We start from the raw sequence: 6846 nt of genomic DNA on the forward strand, positions 1-6846 counted from the left end.
TCCTCAATGTATAATTAGATATTTTTCAGGAGTAGCTTACCCATATGCAAAAGAGTATGCAGTTCAAAGCCACATGGAATAACAGAAACAAACAGAAAACACTAAAGGAATAAAGGGGTTGAGAAGGCAGTATTAGATAATCTATGATATTGTGTGTGTGTGTGTGTGTGTGTGTGTGTGTGTGCACGCGCGCATGCATGCACACAGAAAAGCAAATAAACTTTAGACACCTGTTCATGGATACTCAAAAAAGAAAAAAAACCTCTAATATTTATCAAAGCAATTTGCATTTTACAACTGTACACCACCTTAAAATGAAACATCATTGTTACTGAATAACTGAGAAATGTCATCACAGACTTATGCAGCAACTGTGCTATGGAAATTCACCTGTGCTCTTCTTTCCCTGATGTTATAAAAAGTGTTGACCATTATTAGCTACCACCAGCAAACAACATCCATCAGCAATGTAACCATCAGCACAGAATCACAGAAGTGCTCCTTTGCCTGAAGTATCTTCTCTGAAAAAGTTTTTGTAACCACACTTATGATTGTTCATTATTCCTGAGAGAGAGTGAGAGAGAGAGAGAGAGATAGACACACACATTTCTCTGTTCCATATTAATGTATGTACAAGAGACTAGCTCCTTTTCTTATGGCACCTTTCTTGGATGTATTACTAATCACAGCTGAAATGGCCATTAGCCCCCTTCCCTGATCACTTATTAAGAGTGCCACTTCAGGTTTCGGCGCAAGGGCTTTCATACAGTATTCCACTTATACTATCAGCAATACAGCACCTTGCAGAATTCATCCTGCTGGTATTAAGCCTCCAGTATTAGCTAAGACCCAACTGTCCTTTAGAGATCTGACCCTTAAAACTCAAGAGAAAAGTGATACATCCTAAAGGATTTCTAAAGTATCAAACTGTCCTAAATCTAAATTCAAATCCAAGCTGTCCAAATTCCAATACTATAACAGTTATATTACTTTTCATGGCTAACTAACACTGGGAAACATTTTACTCTAAAACTAGCTACTTTGATTTATTTTCTTTCTTCCCTTCCTTGTTTCTTCTAACAGCAGACAAAATTTATCTAATTTACCTAATAATAGATATAATCAATATCTACTATTAATTATGTTCAGATTCAAAAGTGATCTACAATGTTGTTCTGTAGTAGCATATAAACTAATATATTTTTAGTTGATTGTAATATGTGCCCAGAATTTGGAATTTTCCATAATTAAAATACAAAGAAACAGTCTATTAATCCTAGCACCAGCAAGAATAAAGTTCAGCAAATGACAGCCACAGTCATTCACTAACCACAGACCTGTACAAAATATAAAGTTCTCCCATTGTGCCAAGTAAGGTTTTCCCAGACTCTGGCATGGCTAAACCATGTACTAGAATATTTTTCACCTAAGCTTCTCATAATCTATGATACCCAAACACCTGGAGCTGATAACTCTAGATTAATTTACATTGTAATTTCCCCTCAGTAAATCTGTATTTCTCCATAAAAACTAGTTTTTAAATATTAAATTTAGCCAGTTTATGTGTCATGATTTTTACCCTATAAGACTATAATATAATGAAATATGCAAATGTCATTATATATTATAAAATATCACATAAAATAGCACATAATTATTAACTAAACATATGCCCTTGCCCTTATGACATAAACCATGTAACAACATTGAGTTAAACAAAACAGGAAGGTAGTCACACATTTTTGTTTGTAGACTGAATCTTCATGCCTTTAAGAGACTATCAATTGTTAGGGCCTGGACCTAAAAAAGAAAGAATGAAATATTAACAATGTCCCACCTTGTGGGAGCTCGGTATTACTTGACACTACACAGAAACCGACCTTTTTGTCCTTCAGGCTTGCCTACCAGGCCCCATCTTCTATCGCAAAAGCCAAATCATCTGATCCCAAACTAACTGTCAACTGCCTGTGATGGTGGGGAAGCCAGACATCAATCAATCAGGTTTTATCAGACGCTCTCTTCGTTTCTCTGTTGTGCTCATCTTATCATCTGACCCAGTTGTAGCCCTGACTTCAGAGGCTTAAGCAACTTGATGACAAAATATGCGCCTGTTTGTCCAAGATGCACATTGTTAAGAAGTGGGGTGATATTTTTAGCAGCTACCTAATATATTTGCAAATGAACTCTTGAATATTTCAGATCTGCACAAGTCCCATGGTGGTCAGTCTCTCCTGCACACTAAGCTTGTTATTGGCTATGGGAGGCCCAATAAATCCAAAATCTGCAAAAGTACTTAGGTGCAAGTCAAATGTCATTGGAAAATATGATTATTTTCATGGCAATGTGGCAGAAAGGCTATCAATATGAGAATTTCAGGATGGCACTTCAAGAGAAAGAAGACCTAATTGATAAATGTGTACAATATAAATTCGGACAGTTTTACACCAAATAAATAAAAACAAGTCAGAAAATTAAAAATCTTTTTAACTATTCCTATTGACTGGAGTTTTGGAGGAAAAAAAGTGTTTAAATTTTCAATGCTGTTGGCAAAACCACATTAGCTGTCCCACTACTCTAATGATATAAATAATGTACTCCGATACATAAAATAGTTGGGTAAGGAATCAACTGTGACATAGATCATGAGTTTGACAGTTTTTAATTCAAACAAAATATCTGTTACATAATTTTTATACAAAACTGACAAGACTGAAATACAGACATATAGTATGGCTATAAGTACTCTATGTTAGTATAAGCAACTGTCCACTTGCTTATTTTCCTTAAAAATCAAAAGAACAACTTTTATGATGGATATAAGATTTTCATTAATAGGCAATATTGTCAATATTCCATTCAGCTCTAATTTAAATTTTCACTGAACTATATTTTGAAAGTATTTTAAGAGCAGCATAAAATTTACCCACAAAATTTATTCATATAAATACATACATTAATTATATAGGTATGGGTTATAAAACATCATAATGTGTTACAGTGATGTATGTTGACATGGATGAAAATGCACACCATGAAAGCAATTTGTACACAACAAATGAGAAAGTACAAGAATAATTTGTACAGCATTCCAAAAGATTCCCACTAAATTCACAGGGTCTTATTTTTTAAAAATGCCTTTGAACTTCTCAGCAGACAGCAAGGAAGGAGTCTTACTAGTATACGGCATTTTATATTTTCTAACAAAAATGGAGAACTAAACAAGCTTCTACTTGCAATGTGATTTTCTCTCTTTTTACATTACTAAAAGAAATTGTTTTAAATCCATTAAAAAAGTTCTTGATACCAAATATGCTAAAATTAAGTTATAACACAAATTTTTATCATTGAATTAAAAATACTCAGAACTTTTAACTGAATTATCTGATAATCTTTAAAACTTGTATTCTAAATTAGGTAATTTAAATGTAGTAAGCAAGAGAGAAATGGACAGTATCGAGTGTATTTTTATTTTTTATTCTTTAAAGCCACTTAGTAGTATACAATTTTTAGTTATTTTTTGACACACAATCAGAGGAATCCGGCCCTCAACTGAAATTAAATATTTGTTTATTCACTATTTTTCATCTTCTAACTTCCAGTTTATTGCAGGCTTACAATAATATGAGAATATGCCACCGTAAAGCAAGTCTTTTAAAGAGCACACCATTATTTATATTACAAAGAAGCAGCTAACAATAAAATTAAAAGTTCCAGATTAATAGGTAGTAAAGGTCAAATATTTGTCTCTAAGCTTTATAATTGATTATTCACTCAACTCAAGTTTAAAGACTTCTCCAAATTTTGAAATAAATAATTTCAGAAACTATGGCTGAAAGACCTATGTCAAGCAACTTACAAGATATCTTACAGATACAATATTATATAGATGTCAACTTGTTGAAAATTCTCATAAACTGTCTCAACAACAGATATCCACAAAGTTTTACAAATTCATATCTTCAAAAGGATTTCTCTTTCTAAGAAGGGAATCAATTAAAAAATAACAGTAAATATATCTTCAATAAATGCCTGACTATTTGGAGATAATTTTAGATTCATTTTAAAGTTTAAACAAACTTTTCAAATACCTTTTTTAGTAAGTTGTACAGAAACTAGGCACAGCAGCTTTATGTAGACTATTAAAACTCTGTACACGTGTGGTAGCCGACATAAAAGCTATATTTTATATACATTTGTGGTAGCTGATTAGGATACATCTAATATCATCAAAAGTCAAATCATTTAAAAAAAAAACACATCAGATTAAGGCCATTCAACAACTTTTAGCAATTCAAAGGGGCAGTAGCCGGTGGCAGATGCCCAGATTAACTGAAGGCCTATTTAATACTAAATACTACACTAGAGCCTCTTATAAACATATTCCTTTTTTTTACACTCATGGGGATATTACCAGAATATTAAATAATAAATAGCACTGCCTTGCAGACTATATAAAGAGTTGACTTTCCAGCTATTACATGGACAATGCCTGGAATGAATAAGCAATTATATGACATTGGTTATAACCATCAGGCATTTTACATTCATTTTTAAAATCTCCAAAATCATAAGATATGTATACAGCTTCCCCATAAACACACAGATTTAAGTTTATTTAGTGCCCACAACCTCAAGAATAAAGTAGAGCATTTCAGGTACCATTTCTAAATCCAATTTTTAATATTTAGCATAATTTTTTAAAATAATCAATGAATTTCCAAGGGTCCAATTTAGAAAAAAAAAAATGTTCATTTTAAGCAATCATTATATCTTAGAAATATATATATAAAAAAATAGCATCTCTTTTATTTCCTGGCTTTGGCAACTTAGGTTCTTTTATTATCTCTGCAAACATCCTTCAGAGACATCTATCCTTTGAGCTTACTACATTAGGATTTCCTTTATTAGTAACGAATATTTGTTAACACAAAAACAGTCCTATAACACTTGTTTCTTAGACCCTTCAGAGCAAAACTCTCTGGCTGAGACATGGGGCTGCTTATCTTGTACCCATCATGAGGCAAAACTGGTCCTCAAAAGCACTTTTTAAAAAATAGTGGCTATATTATAATAGACCCAGAGAGAGGGATGAAAGAGAAAAAAAGAAGAGCTTATTTTAACACCTAAAATCTTGACCAAAATCAGTTCTACCCAGTAACTATCATATATTCATTTTTAGAAGTATTTGTCAAAAGCACAAATTACTAAGGCTTTAAATAATCCTGGCTAGACAATTCTTCTCTACCTTTTTGTCATCTCAAAAACAGTCTGACTGTAATGGTATGACACCCTCTCAGACAAGCCTTTCGGCATTAATATTTAAATCTTACCTATCCCTTGTGATTGGAATTCAGCCTCTATTCGCAAACAAAAACTAAATCAATGTTCTTAGAGTTCAAACTAGATCCCTAAACAGTTTGCCACTCTCTATGCACAGATAAGATAAACTTTCTTTGACCCAAGAGATGAAGTTGCCATGACGATCAGAGAGTCCACTTTCTATATTGATATTTTGCTGATGTAACAACAAATAGAACCAGATCCTAGTGCCGATAATGGTGATTAATTAATACTAATATTGATCCCTACAAGCAAGAGACAAGGCTATTAACTTGAAGCCTGAAAAGTCAATTGTTACCTGTGGCAGAGATACTAGGAGCTGATTTGGAAGCATAATAAACAAATGTGCTATCTTTATGCTAATACCTTTAAAGAGATAGTACTTTCTAGAATGCCAAATATTACCATGTCTCAGTTTATTAACTTAATTGCATTTCAGCCTTTAAAAATGTAACCTTATTGAATGATACATACTTACCCCTTTATCTATGGTGGAAACACATTCTCTGGTGACTGAAGTAGGGGACTTTTGTTGCTATTCATTTGGTCAGGGAATGAACTGATCATTTTACACAGCGCCAGGCGCTGAATTAGACAGGGTTTCAAAAATTCCTGCAGTGTTCTTCTGAAATGTCCTACTAATCCTTCAGAATTGGGAAAGAAACAAGAACTCCAAGGGAATATGACTTGGAGAATGAGAGCTCCAAAGCTAACATATTCACTCACGATTTTTAGCAAACAAAGACTGCATTGAAGAAAATATTCTTAAAAAAACTTTTTTATTCCAGAGACACCTAATTTTAGATTTTTCACACAATTTAGCCAAACACCAAAAAAACTGCTCTAAACAGTATCACTTCATCTAAAACTTGAATATACATTCTTTTGAAGGAAATTGACAAGGCACCTTTTTGGAACGTAAAACTTAATCACAGAATGTAGAATAAGATTATTTATTTAATACCTTTTAACCAAGTTACACATTGAAAAGGGGTTGTGATTTAAAATACTAATATAAGTCCATTCTTGATTTACCTTGTTTATGGGGAAGAACAAAAATATCCATATTAGAAATCCATACATCTAGTCCCAAATCTGTCATTTTAGCAAACACATTAGCTTCAATCTTGTTCTCTCAAAACTTTTTCCAGTGATAAAAACTAGAGGCAAAATGGACTAATTAGTTTGATTTCTTTGTTTTTACCATGTGAAGGAAGAGCTAATTTCGTCTTTAAATAGTCCTCAAACAGTAGAAATAATAGGGCTGAGGAAGGCCTTGAATGGCGCATGGACAGGAGAACTCTGCTATCTTAACTGTGACACAGAGTTAATTTACACTACCATACAGGCAAAACATATATACATATGAGCTAGACAACTAACATAATCAATCAATATCTTAATTTACTCTCAAAATTAAATTGATGTGTAAATCTTCGCATTAACCCTTAAATATAAAATAAATTTTAAATTAGCAGAATGTAAATATCAGAAGCTAATCGTTTA

Source organism: Budorcas taxicolor, chromosome 14 (genome assembly GCF_023091745.1).
Source record: "Budorcas taxicolor isolate Tak-1 chromosome 14, Takin1.1, whole genome shotgun sequence".
NCBI classification, from domain to species: Eukaryota; Metazoa; Chordata; class Mammalia; order Artiodactyla; family Bovidae; genus Budorcas; species Budorcas taxicolor.